This window comes from Mustela nivalis (genome assembly GCF_964662115.1).
Source record: "Mustela nivalis genome assembly, chromosome: 11".
NCBI lineage: Eukaryota > Metazoa > Chordata > Mammalia > Carnivora > Mustelidae > Mustela > Mustela nivalis.
Genome location: NC_139030.1, coordinates 30354219 through 30371799, shown reverse-complemented (window position 1 = coordinate 30371799; position 17581 = coordinate 30354219). Strand labels below are relative to the sequence as shown.

Genomic DNA, 17581 nt, shown 5'->3' with positions numbered 1-17581 from the left:
AAATTTTATGTCTCTGAAAAAAATTGACTACATGAAACAATACCAATGTCAAAAACAAAAACACCAATGTTATTTACTTTCTATAGATAAAAAGAAAGATAAAATATTGGATCACAATAATACAGAATCTAATAAGGGTGTTTTTAATTGAAGAATAATTCTAAAGTATTTATACTATTTGAGAAGAGGTTAAAAAATATTAGCCCTAGATTTTGTTTAGTTGAATTCATATGTTGTTGAGATTTTCTAGGAAAAGAAAACTATAATTTCCAAAATAATAAGAAAAAAATATAATGAGATAGAGATGAGAGGAATATCAACCAATCCAAAAGTGGATTAAAAAGAAAACCAATAGGGCGCCTGGGTGGCTCAGTGGGTTAAGCCGCTGCCTTCGGCTCAGGTCATGATCTCAGGGTCCTGGAATCTAGTCCCACATTGGGCTCTCTGCTCAGCAGGGAGCCTGCTTCCTCCTCTCTCTCTCTGCCTGCCTCTCTGCCTGCTTGTGATCTCTCTCTGTCAAATAAATAAATAAAATCTTTAAAAAAAAAGAAAACCAATAAAAGTAGTAACATTTAAAATTGTAGACAGTTCTAAACAAAATATAAATCTAAGTAATTTGTAACTACATCAATTTTAAAAGAAGGTTTATCAGGTAGGTTTTTTTTTAAGGTTTTAAACAGTTTATGTTAAAGTAAAAACACAAAAATACTAAAGGTAAAATATAGGAAATGATATATTTGTTCAATATTAACTATAAGAAAACTGTTATAGCTATATTAGTATCAGATTAAATTCAGCAGGAAGTAAAGGCAATTCTAAACAAGTACATACCCAAAATGAAACTTCAAAAATGGACAAAACTATAAGAAAAAATGAAAATGAATAATTTTGCTATCATATTGGGAAATTTAAATATATTACTCTCATGCACATCACTCTGATATATCCAAAAGACAATAAAAAGTAGTAAGAATTTTAACATCATTTCACTCTTGATGGATTGGTCATATGTCAAACATTGCACCAAAGTCACAGTAGCATCAATCCACAAGAAAATTTCTGAAAATAGAAAATGCAGTAAAGTCAATCAAATATTCAAAGCAAAAGTATGCAGTATATCTGGGGTTTATAAAATATATAGAGGTGAGATATATAAAACAAGAAAACAACAAAGAAAGGCTAGATATTTACCCCTAAAATATTAGTCTATTCTACATGGAGTATTATAATATTGTACATAGACTGTGGTAAGTTTAAGATGTGTATTATACCTCTAGAGCAATTATTAACAAGCTAAAACAAAAAGTAAATCTTATAAGCCAACAGGGTAAATAAAATGAAATCATTAAAAATGCTCAATAGTTCAAAATAAGGAAAAAAGAAAAAAATAGAAACAAAGTAAAGATAAGTCAACTAGAAAACAAATAGTAACAGAAGCTTTGAATGTAAACATATTAATAATTGCATTAATCCAAGCATTGTATTAGAGATTATAACGGTAGAGCAAATGAAGAACCAATCATATACTATTTATAATACATGGTTTTTAATCATAAAACACAGGTAATTTAAATGAAATAGAATAAAAACATGTACTGTTCAACCTCTGACTACATGAAAGATGAAGTGACTATATTAATATCATGTAGGTAAGACTTCAGGATGAGGACTAATACCAGAGACAAGAAGATTGATCAGAATGATAAATGTGTGTAGTCATCTGGTAACAGAGCTTCACAAAAAATGTGCAACAACTGATATAAATGAAAGAAGAAACTGAAACAATTCTATTTGGAGATATTGATACTTTTGTCTCAAAAATTACTAGTTTATGGGTTCTTGGCTGGCTTAGTTAGTAGATTATGCAATTCTTGATCTCAGGATTGTGGGTTTGAGTTCCATGTTGGGTGTAGCGATTACTTAAAAATAAAATAAAATAAAAAGAAATTAATAGTTTAAGTAGAAAAAACAGTATAAATAAACATGTGAATAATATTAAAAACCAACTTGACTTAATTAACATTTAAAGGACACTGCCATTTCCACCATCAAAACCAAAATACAGAGGGGCACCTAAGTGGTTCAGTCAGTTGAGCATTGGACTCGATTGTTCATGATTTCAGGGTTCTGAGATCAAGCCACTGAGATGGAGACTCACACTCAGGGTGGAGTCTGCTTGAGGTAATGTCTCTCTGTCCCTTTCCCTACACTTATGCTTTTTCTCTATCTCTCAAAAAATAAATAAAATAAATCTTAAAAAAAGAAAAAAAACAAAATGCATATTCTTTCCAGGTACACATGGAACATTCACTAAGATAATGTATATGGTATTATATTATTATATTATATATTATATAATATATATATTATATTATATAATATATTATTATATTATTATAATGTATATGGTATTTATATTATTTACACTAAGAATATAGAGACTATATGCTTTCTTTTAAGACTGAAATAGGCAAAAATGACTCATCTTACTACTTGTATTAATTAAAATACTGGAAGCCTTACCTTGCATATTAATACAAGAAAAAGAAATGAAATACTTACGTAGTGAGCCTGGAGAAATAATACTGTATTTCCTTGGAGAAAGGATATTCTTGTACATATCCTAGGCATCTACAAACTACCACTAGAACTAATAATTTCTAAGATAATGGGAAGTAAGGTCGATATACAAAAAAAATCAATGCATTTCTATAATTTAGCAATGAATAATCAGAAAAATAAAATTTAAAACTAATTAAAATCTCAAAAAAATTTAAAAAATGGATAAATTTAACAAAATATGTGAAAAAAATGTATCCCAAAGCTATTAAGTAATTAAATGTTCCATGCTTTGGAAGAATAATTGTTAAGATGCCAGTTCTCCAGATTGTTCTATCAACTTAATGTAAACCAAATAAAAATTTCAACAGGCATTGTGCTCCAGATTGTTCTATCAACTTAATGTAAACCAAATAAAAATTTCAACAGGCATTGTGTGTGTGTGTGTGTGTGTGTGTGTGTGTAATTTGAAAAGCTGATTCTGAAGGTAAAGGATATGGAATAGCCAAACCAACCTTGAAAAGATGACCAATGTTAGGGGGACAGATACAACCTGATTTAACATCTCTCTAAAAAGATAAGATAATCATGATAACATGATGTTGATAATGGAGATTCATCAATCTAATAGAATATCTGTAGGGTTGATTGATTTCTGACAATGGTGTCAAGGTAATTCAATGGGGAAAACACTCTTTTCAAAAGATGTGCTGGAAAACCTGGATATCCGAGTGGGGAAAAAAAAAAAAAAGAGGTACGTCTTAACTTTTTTGTTTAACCACATGTGGAAAAATTAATCCAAAACAGATCACAGAACTAAATGGAAAAGATTAAATTATAAAACTCTGCTAGAAAACATAAGAAAAAAAATTCTTCATAGCCTTAGGGCAAGTAAATATGTATTTGATAGGAAAAATTCATTAATCATTAAATAAAAATGATAATTGAACTTAGAGAAAATAAAATATGCTGTTCCCCCAAAAAGCATTGGTAAGAAAAGAAAAAGAAAAATTATTGCCTAGAGAAAAATTTTCACAATGTATATGTATCTGACAAAATTTTATACTCAGAGTTAAAGAGACAAAGAATGCTTAGAAGGATGAAGTATGAGAAATAACACTTCACAAAAGAAGAAATACAAATGGCCAGTAAGCATATGGCAATATGACCAAGATTGTTATTCACCAAAGAATTACAAATCTGAACAAAATAAAAATCTCTGCATACCCAAAGGAATACCAAAGACAAACAAGCAAATACAACAAAAAATGAAACCTGAAAATCAAGCATAGTGAAAATTTAGAGCAACCAGAAATCTTATACATTTCTGAGGGAAGTTCATCTATTTTGGAGAATAGTTTGCCAAAATCTTATAAAATTAAAACAACACTTTTCATATGACCTACCCACTTCTGGGTATTTAGCTAACATAAATGAAAACATATGTACACACACACACACAACTTCTAAATGAATATGCAAAGAAACTTTAGGGGTGCCTGGGTGGCTCAGCTGGTTAAGCATCTGACTCTCCATTTCAACACAGGTCATGATCTCAGGATCCTGAAATGGAACCCTATATTGGGCTCCCTGCTCAGCAGAGAGTCACCTTCTCTCTCTGCCCCTCCCCCAATTGTACATGTGCTCTGTCTCTCAAATAAATAAATTCCTTCCCCCAAAAAAAGAAAAAAGAAAGAAACTTTATTCATAATATTCAAAAACTACAGCCTAAAGTTTTATGAGCAGATAAATGAATAAATAAGCTGGTAAATCCATATGGTGGAGGACCATGGAATTAATTGGAACTCAGGGATAAGAGAGGGGTGACTACTGATATATAATGCAACATGGATGGATCTCAAAATCACTATGCTGAGTGAAATTAGCTAAACACTAAAAAATACATACTGTATGATACCACTGATGAAAAAATATAAATGAAGCAAAGTAATATGGTGACATAAAGAAGAGCAGTGGTTTCTTGAAGTTGACTAGGAAAAAGGGATTGACTAGTTTGGGACACAAAGAAAATATCCTATATTAATTGTAGTGGTTACACATGTGCACATTTTTTTCCATATGCTAATTTTATTTTATGCATATTATACATTAATATAGTTGATTTAAAACATTAAGCATACCAACAAAAAACATATCTACAAAAGGTAAGACTTAGTATCTTCTGTCGGTTCTGAATAATTTAACAATTGTTCTGATGCTTGGTATCCTTATTTTTTACCAATTTTATTTAGGTGAAATATATATAACACATATAAAGGGGGACCCAATAAATGCTGATTCACTTTTCTCATTCACTCCCCCACTAACTTATAAAAATATTCTAATAATAGAAATTGTGGCTTCTAATTTAAAAAAAAAATCTTGCAATGATATGGATAGAACTAGAGGGTATATGCTAAGCAAAATAAGTCAATCGGAGAAAGACAAGTAACATGATCTCACTGTTATGAGGAATTTGAGAAACAAGACAAAGGATCATAGGGGAACGGAAGGAAAAATGAAACAAGATGAAACCAGAGAGGGAGACAAAGCACAAGAGACTCTTAATCTCAGGAAACAAACTGAGGGTTGCTGGAGGGGAGGGTTTGGGAGGAATGGGGTGGCTGAGGGATGGACCCTGGGAAAGGTATGTGCTATGGTGAATGCTGTGAATTGTGTACGACTGATGAATCCCAGACCTGTACCCCTGAAACAAATAATACATTATAGGTTAATTAAAATAATAAAAAAAAATTGTGGCTTCTTTACTTTTGTGATGACTCTCTAATAAATTTTGTCTTTTATCACAACTCTTCCCTTAGGTTATTAGACCATACTCTGTGCTATCACCATTAAGAATAGTGTATTTTTCTAATGATGTACTATATGCTGGCTAATTGAACATACTAATAAAAAATAAGCATATTTGTAATCTGTAAATTATATCAGCTAAACAATATTTACACAAGTAGCTAGAACTGGGTTGATTTAAATTGTGATAACCAGGGGCGCCTGGGTGGCTCAGTGGGTTAAGCCTCTGCCTTCGACTCGGATCATGATCCCCGGGTCCTGGGATCGAGCCCCTCTTCGGGCTCTCTGCTCAGTGGGGAGCCTGCTTCCCCTCCTCTCTCTCTCTCTGCCTGCCTCTCTGCTTACTTGTGATCTCTCTCTGTGTCAGATAAATAAATAAAATCTTTAAAAAATTAAAAAAAATATTAAAGCAAATTTTGATAACCATATTCTAAGAAGTTTGAATCTAGTCATTTACTGATTTTTAAACTTGCCATTAAATATTTGCTATACACTATGATAAAGTTTCCTGTAGTGAAATAAGGGTGAAAAAGACATGATTACACCATCATGTAACTAACATTTTCAAAAAGCTATTGAAGATACGATGAAGGGAATCAAACAGGAGAATTTTACGGTGAGATAATTATTTGAATGTTTTTCTAGGTAACAGCTAATTTATTATCTAGTTACTTCTGAATGTTCCTACATTGTTTTCACTTAGTAAAAAGAGGCAACAATTTATTGGTGGGAAAAATTAGCTCAATTTCTGTTTGCTTGTTTCATGAAGAACAAGCAACACTAGTGTATAGGTTGGTCCCATCATAAATTTAGTATTTATGTGTATGTCTACAACTATTTTCCTAAACATTCATATAAAAAAGCCACAAAAATAAAATCACATAGATCATTGCATATATCCCCAACTTTCTAATTTCTTAAAGATTAAAATAAGTCTTATGTGGTTCTACTCAGATCAGATACTAATTCTTAAAACTAGAATGTCATGACTGGTGTCTTCAGCATGAAATCTCTTTTCTTTTAACCCATTCAAGTTAGTCAAGTAAAGTCAAAGACTTTTTTCCCAAATTATCTGGAGAAAATCTGTTTACCCAAAATCAAACTTCTGATCACACCAGATGTTGATAATCCTTATAATCATACCAGATGCTAATTTTCAGTAAGAAATAGATAAACAACAATAATGAAAGTATGCATGATTGTAAAGGGTATTCACTTTACAAAGATTTAGATTTCTAGTTTTAATCTTTGTAAATTTCAACTTTTGAAAAATTGATTCACTTTACCACACTTCAGAAAAAATTCAAAGTTTCTGTATGTGAATGTTAAAAACCTGTGATTTCTCAGATGAGTCCATGTTTACCAGAAGGACTCACCCAGGAAGGCTAGCTGAACATCCAGTGTACTTTCCCCTGACTGTGGTCAGTGAATCAGCAAGTGTTACAGGAGTTCAGGGTGAAATGCCAGGTGCTATTTCAACAGTCCTTCTTTCACAACATCTAGGGTGGGGTCACTCTGTTAGGCTCTGATAAGGTTACTGGAACTCAGTTCCTAGGGTAGTCAAGTTAACATCCTCTACACTCAGGCTCTCTGAATGTAGAAGGTAGTCACAGAGACCTGGTTCCCTTTTTTGGGCAAAAGGCTACTCAACCACAAACTGCTTATTAAACTCTGTCTGGAAAATATTATTCACTGAAATTATGTCTCAATAGCATAAAGCTTAATTTTGTAATTAACCAAACCATCTGGCATTGCAAGACTCTCTTAAGGCCATCCAAATGAAAGAACTTTTACTTGTAGAACCTTGCACAGAGTGATGTTTTTTGTAATGATTGAGAAGGAAATGGTATGAATTTTAAATTATGGCTGCAAGTAGATTGTCAACTTTTTTCTGCTTTTGATAACTTACCCAACTCAGAACAAACCAAGTTCCTAAAGAAAACTGCCTACATCTTTCAGTGAATAGATTATTGCCCTTCCCATAAAATATTTAGCTTCCTACCTTATAAAATAAAATTCATCTGAACATGGATGTTGTTGACTTGCCCATCTGTGTTTTCAGGGTGTGTGAATAATAGCAATATTTCCTTGAAAATGGATGGATAAATACTAAACACAGAACAATTAGTATTAATTGGTTATATAATTTATTCTTCCTTTTAGATTTCAAGGTTTTCTGTCTTGATGCATTTAGAACAAATGCAAATGCAGAGATCAAAGAATCAGGTATCTAGAAGGGATAAAACATTGTCAGTTGGGGATGCTTGAATCAGATTTGTATTAGTTGTGGATCTTTAATCACTATTATGTCACGTATTTTAACCTGACACCACCCAAAGTGCTCTGACCCAATAGCTCTGACAGGGTCTAAAAGACAATTTTTCAAGTTTCATGTTTTCATTTTTGCATGTACATTTTAAAAAGTATTAAAAAATTTTGTATTTTAAAAATTAAATTCTACATCCCTATCTGTACAATTATAATATATCTACCCAAAAGAAGTCACAGAAATGGAAAATTATTCAATTTATACAACTCTTTCCACATCTTACCATTTTATATCATTAAATTCTGGCACAACAGAGTCCATAGGAAAGAAGGGAGGAAGGAAGAAGGAAGGGAGGAAAGAAGAAGGAAGGAGGGAAGGACAGTTTTAATTAATACTTGAGTAGAACTTTCATTGTCAACCAGGAGATTTGGTCCTAGTTACCTATAACACCCTAAACTTAATATTGCAATGCCACTTGCATTTACATGGATCCTCTACTCCAGTGACGTGAATGGACAGAAATGCAGTTGTAGACACTGAAAAAGTTGGTTTTTATGGATCAGGTATTTTCTGATGACATTAGTCTAGGTCTGCCACCTTGCAAATGTTTGGTCCCAAGAAAGTGGTGATGTCATTATGTCAACACCAGCACATCTCAGTGTTGTTATATTGAATCAACCAACTGTGGCCCCATATTGGTCTGTTTTCTCTTCTGGCCTAACACCAGTTTGAAAATTCTTTTTGAATAATTAATGTCTTCAATATACACTCATATCTATTGTTGCTAAAACATAGCTGTTGAAAAAAACTCCAAAATTGATTTCTCATGCTGTGTTTTTAGTTTTTAAATTTTTTTTTTCATGAAATCTGTTTGCCTCTGTGAAGTACATCTATAATGGTATACCTTAGGTTTGGAACTTAGTTTTAAGTAGCAAATAAAGATCTTATGAACTTGAGCTAGATTGTCAAATTCTTTGGCTTTGAAGATCACTAAATTATTTTCCTAAAACAGAAATAATCAGTCAACAAAAGAGAAGTTATAATTCTACTCAGTAATATTAAAATACACAAGGAACACATTAAAATTGAAAGGAGTTATTAGGTATCTCAAAAGTACATATTTAAGACTTTCATTAGTAATAATTATAATGAAAATTAGCAATCCAATTCTTATGAAAAAGTTTCTAGCTATTATTGGTTATCTGAGAGAATTATTTTTTTAAGATTTTATTTATTTATTTATCTGTCAGAGAGAGAGAGAGAGAGAGACAGAGAGCACAAGCAGGCAGAGGCAGGGAGAGAAGCAGGCTCCCCACTGAGCAAGGAGCCCTATGTGGGACTCAATTCCAGGACCCTGGGATCATGACATGAGCCGAAGACAGCGGCTTAACCGACTGAGACACACAGGTGTCCCGAAAATTATTTTTAAAAAAAGAAAAATCTTTCCAATTCCCCACCTTACCTCCAGTTCCTTCAGAACTAATCCTTAATAAAAAATATGATGAACAAAGTAGTAATCCATTATGACCTTATGTTAATTATTTTCAAATAGGCGATCTGTTACAAGGGGGAAAAAAAGACATTTTTGCATATTTCAGTGCTTATTTTGTTACTGTACAATATTGCCAAATTGCCCAGATTAAGCAATTTTCCCTTATGTTTTTAACTATGTTTTAAACTCTTGTAAATAAAGTTACAAATCTGTGAGAAGAGAAAGAAATTCTATCCATTTGCAATGGAATAAATAAAGTTTTTGAAGAAAATAAAGACAAACAATTAAATGGAGAGACTAAAATTATTGTTTAAAAATATCTCTTCTTATTATTGGACTATATATGCTGTAATTAGCAGCAGCCCTTATGTTTGTAAAATTGGTACAGATTGGGCTGGTTATATGCTACTGAGTCATCCAGTTTGGGAATTTACCAGTAACAGATCACTATAGTTCAACCCCCTTGCTCTACCTCCACACATATTTTCGAGTAGCTACAATCAGAACAAAAAAATAAATATTATAGAGTTTTGGGTTTGTTTAAGGTTTAAATACCACTAGCAACCCAGGTCTAAAGTTGTGTATTATATCCCTTAATGCTTTCAAATTTTTCTGGTTCTTACGATTATAATATCCTGTCAAAAATGGATAGGATGTAAGTCAAATTAAGTTTACCAAACAGAATTTTCAGATTATTCAAACCAATTATCAGGGCTTCCCTTCAAAACCCACCAATGACTTTATTATTTAATGCACTGTGAAGAGATATTTTACATTGGGTTTCTGTGACATTGACTTCGGTAAAAGTTATCAGCTAGCAAAAGTGTTGTCTGTGTTAGGATTTAAAAGCCCTATTGAGGGTGGCTCAGTGGGTTAAGCAGCTGCCTTCGGCTCAGGTCATGATCTCAGGGTCCTGGGATCGAGCCCCGGGCTCTCTGCTCAGCAGGGAGCCTGCTTCCCTCTCTCTCTCTGCCTGCCTCTCTGTCTACTTGTGATCTCTGTCTGTCAAATAAATAAATAAAATCTTTAAAAAAAAAATAAAAGCCCTATTGATTAATTTCAGAAAGGAACTGTCAAAGAATTTTCTAAAGCTGGATCTTTTGTTGCTTAATTTTCATAAATTTATCTCTAATAAAACACAAAACCTGAATTTTTGTACTTAGTTTCCAAAATAAAGCCAATGAAAATTAATTCAATAATTTAGTATTTATTCAGACCTTCTCTGAATATTTAAACATTTACACTCAGAGATAATAGACAAATTTATTTTGGAATTAAAGAAATTTAACATAAATAAAGAAATTATGGGAATTACAATGGTTAATTTTTGTTTATTGTAGATAATTCCTTGACTATAATATTCAACTGCTTCGATTGTGTTTGTAAAATATATTTTCAGAGTTTTTAAAAAGGTAACATTCTTGTTCTGAATACTTTTTGTTTCTGAGACCTTCCTTACTAGAAAGATAGGCTGACGGGAGATTAAAGGGAAACCCAGACTATTTCATACAGACAAGTTATGAGACTCTCTCTTGACAAGGGTCACTCTGATGATTTTAAACAACCTACTTAAGTAAGGTATATTATTGAATACAGCTAAATTTATAACTTCCAATGTTTTAGTGTCACCAGGACCAAACCATGACAATTTACTTATTAGTAAGAAAAGTCAATGTAGTGTCTTAAAATAAGTTGAGTGGGCCTCATTCTCTCTAATCAAAGTTTTTGTTTTTGTTTTTTTGATATCCTGGACATGACTCTGAAATGTCAAACTTTCTACTCAACTTTATGAGCCTGTGTCAATTTGCACTGGTGATATTTCATTATAGATTCCATTTCCAAAACAATATTTTTTATTTTCCCAGAGGGATTTTTACATTGATACTTATGGATCAGGCACCAATGATCTTATGTTTGTGGGTCTGTCAGTATGAGGCTCAATCTGTGATACATACACAGTCTGCACATTCTGTAGTCAACTAGAACTGGTCTCAGTTTTCTCATCAGTGAAATGGGTGATCCTTAATTCTACTGAGACCTGTAATTGAAAAGGAAATTTAACCTAGCTTTATTATAGTTCCCACATGATAGGAAGAAATAGATATGGAACAGGCAACTATATATGTTAATTTTATTATTTTTCTTATTTCTCTTACACCAGTAACTCATAAGCAAAGTAGCGAAAAGCAGAATTCTAATTTGACTACATAAATTAATGTGGGTTTGCCCTCAGGTGGTAAATTCCAGTTCTAACAGCTCCACCCAGTTTGCAAATATGGCTAAGAAACTTACTTCTTTTTTCCCCCTACTTGTTCTGTTCTCTCCATCCATCCTTCATACCACCTTTCCCAAATTAACACCTCCTACCCCAACCCCAAACATTCTGGCTCCTCTTGATAGCTTATAAACTCTGTATCAAACACCTGTGTGCAATTTGTTCCAACAGAAAACACGATTTCTCTTCAGAAGCAAATAAAGCATATGGCATTTGATTCTCTAAGCACACTCTCAAATATTTTAAGCAACTTCTTGATTTTCATAATTCCGGCTTCTGAAGTGCTTCCTTTTTTTTACCTCAATTTCAAAATTACTAGGTATCATATGATTATTGTAAAGCTGTGCATTTTGCAAATCAACCTCAATTATTATTAGCCTTTGCTTTTTCAGCAGGAGAAATAAATTCCCCACAGTGGCCATTCATTTGCCTCTCAGCATGATCTTGTCCCTAAAGAAACTTGAATCTGAATCTACTTCCTCTTTTCTGGTTGGAAAACAAATGTTTGATTTGGGGCAAGCATATATGTGGGTTTTATGCACAAATACAGGTAATAGCATGTCCCCGGCACCACTTTATCCATTAAAGCAATTTCAAATTCCCAGGAATGGGACCCGTTTCACAGGAAAGCAAAGCACTGGGGATTAGTAGGTAAGCAATTTGGAGGAGTTAGGAAATGCAAGTACTCCCAGTAACTGGCTGCACTCTGCCCTCATTCATTCCCTGCAGCTAGAAAGACTTGGGGGAAAGTTGCCAACCCATTAGCATTTCCAGAATTGAACATACTTTCTTGGAAATATCCTCTTCCCAAGATAGTATTATTGGAATGATAACAAGAAATATTGAGCCCAACTTTACTGGCTCACTCCAGGGCCATGGGGAATATGGTGGTTTCATTAGATCTGCTTCTGAGTCCCCTATGACAAAAATCTGAAAGGTGAAACACCTGTAGTTTCTTTTTTTTTTTTTTTCTTCCCCTCCTTGACTTTCTCCTGCCAAGGAATCTTTGTACTGGCATTGGTGAAAGCATGCTAAGGGCCCATTATGCCTTCATATCCATATTCTGAAAGTCTCCTCTTACTCAGCTTAGCTCAGAGGTGACAGTCTTGTCACAGGACTCAGGTTGCTATGACTCATAACGAGAAAGAAGAAAAGAGAAAAGAAAGAAAAGAGTATTAGAACATTACATTTAATTGAAAGTGTAGTGGCCAGTTATGTAAGAAATAGAATTAAAAAAAACAACAACAAAAAAAGACTTCCCTACCCTGGGGTAAGAGTGATTAAATATTTAAATATTTAAGAGTGCTAGCTAATAAGATGGTTTATAAAATATAAATATCTTTTGTTTTCCCTTCCATGAATAATTTTCATTCACTCCATTCCCCCCATAACGACATTATGACCTTGAGTGGAACCTGCTTTAGATAAGTCATCCTAAAGATAAGTATGTGATCAATCTATGTTTAAAAATCTCTGGCAGAGCATGATTTCACAACAGACTATTTGCATACATTGTGAGAATGTAGGCCAGTAGGTTGTTCCTTTTATTTTTTAGTTCAAAAGAGTACAAGCATATTTCATATTTACAATAGAGAATACAATGTAAGTAGTGTTCCTTTGGAATTGTGCAGTGTTGTGGCCCTCAAATTTTTATTTGTTATTTGTGTTGGTCACTTCGGAAAACATTAGTTCAACTCTACAATTGCTGGTGCATCATGCTTATGAGGAATGTATTCATTTCAAAACCCTCCTCAATAAGAGAAGGTTAAAAAAAAAAGTGAAACAAATGAATAACACTAGATTTTAATATGCTTGTTAGTAATATTACCGCAGTAGAGAGAAAAAATGATCACCTTGACTCCTTGTTTGTATTTTTGAGATCTTCAAAGAATCATTTGACATGAATTTGGGCAACAAGCCTGTTGATACCACCTGATATACTAAATTCATTTGAGTCAAGTGCAATGTAGACCACTGCCCAAATGCTAAACCCAGAACTGTCTTTGTCACAATTAATTTTTATTCTTTCTCTCTGTCCCATTGAATTCACAACTAAGGACCATCCGAATAGACTATCGTTGCTCTTTGTAACTGTCTGACAGCACTTACATTAATTCAAATTGGTAAGCAGCTATTTACATTCTTTGGGAGTCCACGATGTAAAATGATGTATCTGATCTTTTGAAAAGCTTTTTTTTATGTTTTGTGATATCATTATGACATGATGTTAAACATCATGGGACAGGTCCTACTGCCTATATGTCATTATACCTTTTGCTAAAGCCTGGAACTTCTTTTGTCAGTTGGCAAATTAGCTTGTTTCTCCATAGATTCTCAGCTATATGATGATTTCATTCACAATTCAGATAGGAGTTGACATACCCATTTCTCTGTTTATCCAACATCCCCACCCACCAGTCTATCATCCTTACCTATATCTGTTTATTAGAGTCTGCATCCTGTTTTACTGAAGAAACTAGTCTGGTCCATGTGACTGACTTGTGTTTCTCAGTTTTAGGACCTGGAGACACAGAGAAGAAAAAGTATATTTTGTTCTTTAAAAAAGAAAAAAATACAGTAAACACGAGGAAAAGAAATGGAAGACAGGAAATCACACTGTGCACTTGGAGGCTGAAAGTTCATTTAAAGTTGAAGGCAGTCAATATTTCTTAAGTTGTATTTGTTAAGTTCATAGATATAACTAAAATTGCTCAAGCTTGACCAAAACTATTTTTACAGCCCACCTTCCTTCTAGGTGGTACTCATTTCCAAAATCTTATCTTGGTTACTCTAGTCAATGGAGTGACTGGAAATGATTCATCAATAGCCACTCATGCAGGTTTCTTCTGGGAATTCACTTTAATGTGTAAGATAAATATGGCAAAACATGTTATGAGATGGAGCTATTATCTTTTTATCAAACAAAGGTCTAGACATGAACACACAGATTCATGTCTGCTCAGATGATAGGTTTGCTAAAAATGAGGACATAATTCTGTGTCATGGTATTTTAGTATGTTTTTCTAATTCTTCATTGAATAGTAAAGAAAATTTGCACCAGAAGGGAGGTACATACCAAGAATCTGACTCAGGAGGGTCAAGAAATTTAAATGAACCACCACCAACAAAAACAAGAAAAACATAAAATAGTAGAAATCTCAAGAAAAATGGTTTTCTTTAGATGATCATGCCATAATCCTACAGGTCATATTTGCAAACAATTTTCTTTGGATGAGTTCCTTCTTACCAGTTGTAAATCTACTTAGCACGTGACTTAAATGTATAATGATATCTTTACAGATATTTCTTTTCCTGGACCAGGTTTTTGGTCATATATTAATGTAGTAGCATCTTTAGAATTCAATGGAATAAAGGAAATATCAAAAGATAGGATATGTCTTTTCTTGTATATTGACTGGTAACTGTGGTTAATTGCAGTTATCTTCTTAATGGTCTCTTAATTGTATGGTGTATTTCTTTTGTGTAATAACATGTAGGATCGGGTTCATTAAAAAGTATTTTAGAAATATTTTATTGAGTATTTACTATTTTAAGCATATTAATGTACATTGCTTCTATTGTACTTCATTATACAACAAATAGGTCAAAATTATTGCCCATGAATGTTTAGCCTTAGAGAGACTAAACATTCAAAGCCACACAATTAGGAAATTATACCACAGAATTTAAACTCAGTTGGCACAGATGTTAAGGCCAGTGCTCTCTTCATCACACAGAAAGGAACTTACTAAACATCACAGGCATCATCTTAGGACATAGCCCTGCTTGGCTCCTATAAGATTTGAGACTTACAAATTTTTGTTTTTTTATAACTATCTCACTGTCTATTATAGATTCAATGTTTATGTCTCCCACAAATTCATATATTGAAGCTCTAAACTCCAGAGTCATGGCATTGAAAGATAGGGCCTTAGGATTAGGGCTAGATGAGATCATCAGAGTGGGCCTTTCTAAGGGGATTAGTGCCCTTATAAGGAAGAACACCAAAGAGCTTACTTGCTTTTCTGTTCCCACAAAGAAGAGGACAAGTTAGCACACAGGGAGATGGTGGCTCCCCACAAACCAGAGGAGACTTTGGAAAGAAATCTACCTTGCTGGCACTTGGCACTTCGGTTTCCCAGGTTCAGAAACTGTGAGAAATAAATTTCCATTGTTTAAACCACTCAGTCTATGGTATTTTGTTGTCATAGTCTGAGCCACATAAGACACCATCTCATCTGAACCAAACTGACTCCAATCTCATTTTAAGAATTAACATGGAGGAGAGGAGGCTGGTGGAGAGGAAGATCCACTTCCTTCTTCAAGGAAGATATTTTCTCTATTAGTATAAGAGGCACTACTGCTTGCTCCATATACCAATGACTCTTCTCTTAACCCCCATCTTAAGTCTGGGGTTTATTTTTATGATGTTCATATATCCTAAAAAATATTCAGTCAGTAACATTCTTATATCTTTTTAAATATTCAAAAAGTAATAAATTGATGACATTTTTATCCCTCCTTACCCTATTCTTGGTTTGTGACCAAATATCAAACTCAAATGTCAGAAAATTTCTGAGGTTCTCTTTCTAGATTTTTTCTCCAGCTATTATCAGTTTGAGAAAATAATTACCCATGAACTTATGACATTGATGAAAAATTTAGCAAAAGCCTCAGCTCTCTTCAGAATATCAGAGACAACTTGCACGTAACTATTTCATTCATATGATTTTAACTTTCAAAACAAAAATAGGCGACATTCAAGGTAATTTTTAGGAATTAAGTGATGTTCATTATTTAAAGTAAACTCAATTCTTTTTGGTAACAGGAGTTGAAAAAAATAATAAGCATTTAAAATTCTGCAAATAGAGCCTATATCATCCTTAAAAATCATTCATTTTGATAACAATAGTTTTATAATTATAACCTAATAAGCATCTCAAGGCATCCTATCATAAAATCAATAAAGTCAATATTATAAATTCTTAGAAACAAATTTAAAACAAAACTTAAACAAAAAGAAATAAGACCTGGAAACGAAATTCCTGAACAAAGGCACGATAAATAAAGGATATGGGGGATACTTGGATAACAAAGTTGTTTTTACCAGAACAAGCGTCAAGCATGTGAGAAGAAATTCTAACTAAAATGACAGGAAAAACTTTGCTGAGACAGGAGGTAAAACTCACCACTGTCATATTGCTCAACTCTTTCTGGAGTCCTACTTCTGCTTCTCTTTCTCCAATTTATTTAAGGTTTTCAAAGTAAAGGACAGACAATCCACTGATATTTTCCAATTTAGCTAGCAGCTCACTAGACCACTGGAAGCACTTTCAATTGAGTGTGCTTAGCTTCTAAATATGCATCAGATTTATATTAAAGGATCTGTTGTGGCATGGCAATCACATGGAGCAGTGAGATGGCACATTCCAGGTCCCCTGGACATAGTAGTGCACTGCCAGAGCCAACTGGAAAGGCTTGACCACTTTCCTTGCAATGACACATTATTCTCTCATCTTCTATTCAAAATAATCTCTAGTTGTAAGAGTAGTATGTTCAAATATGGAAAGTCAAGAAAAATGCAAAAAAGGAGAAAAGTTACATTCTCTTTTGTATATTAATTTTATTAATTTTGAGTACTGTTTTACTATTAAAGCTGCTCTCCTTTTAAAATGATGTAATTTCTATATCTAAACCCCTCCACTTCCCAATGGTCAGTACTTTTTTTTTATCAGCAAAATAACATCTTCTGGAATAGAAAATAGCATGATCTTTCTTTTCAAAGTTACCTATTTTCCCTTTCCTATATTATAAAGCTACAAACTAATGTCTTATTATATATATAATACACATTTTATTGTTTCCATTAAACTTGAACATACATATGTACACACACACACACACATATATATAAAGATATATATATATAAAGATATATACAGTGCCAGTAAGCTATCTAATAGTGTAAAACTTACATGGATGATACTTTTCTATCATAAATTCAGAAAGAAGGTTTTTCTTTTTCTAAATATTATTCAATGTATTCATTTGAATATTTTATTGCTTAGAATGTGGATCAAAACAAAAAATAAATAAAATCATATTCTATAATCATTTAATCGTTTCAAAATAAAGTAAATTCAGAGACTCTGGAAGAGGCAAGGTCTTCATTTTC

The 17581-nt window shown here is 32.9% G+C and overlaps 1 long non-coding RNA gene across 2 annotated transcripts; it reads right to left on the bottom strand.

Annotated features, from left to right (window-relative positions):
• Positions 1-899: 899 nt before the first annotated feature.
• On the bottom strand, positions 900-16739 carry LOC309843852. Of its 2 annotated transcripts, XR_014300373.1 has the most exons (5): positions 16596-16739; positions 15518-15557; positions 13839-13927; positions 9102-9196; positions 900-1059 (listed from the first exon to the last, which is right to left on the bottom strand). It is a non-coding gene; the product is annotated as an uncharacterized lncRNA (long non-coding RNA). The 2 variants fall into 2 exon arrangements; XR_014300374.1 differs by lacking the exon at positions 9102-9196.
• Between the last annotated feature and the right edge of the window lie 842 nt (positions 16740-17581).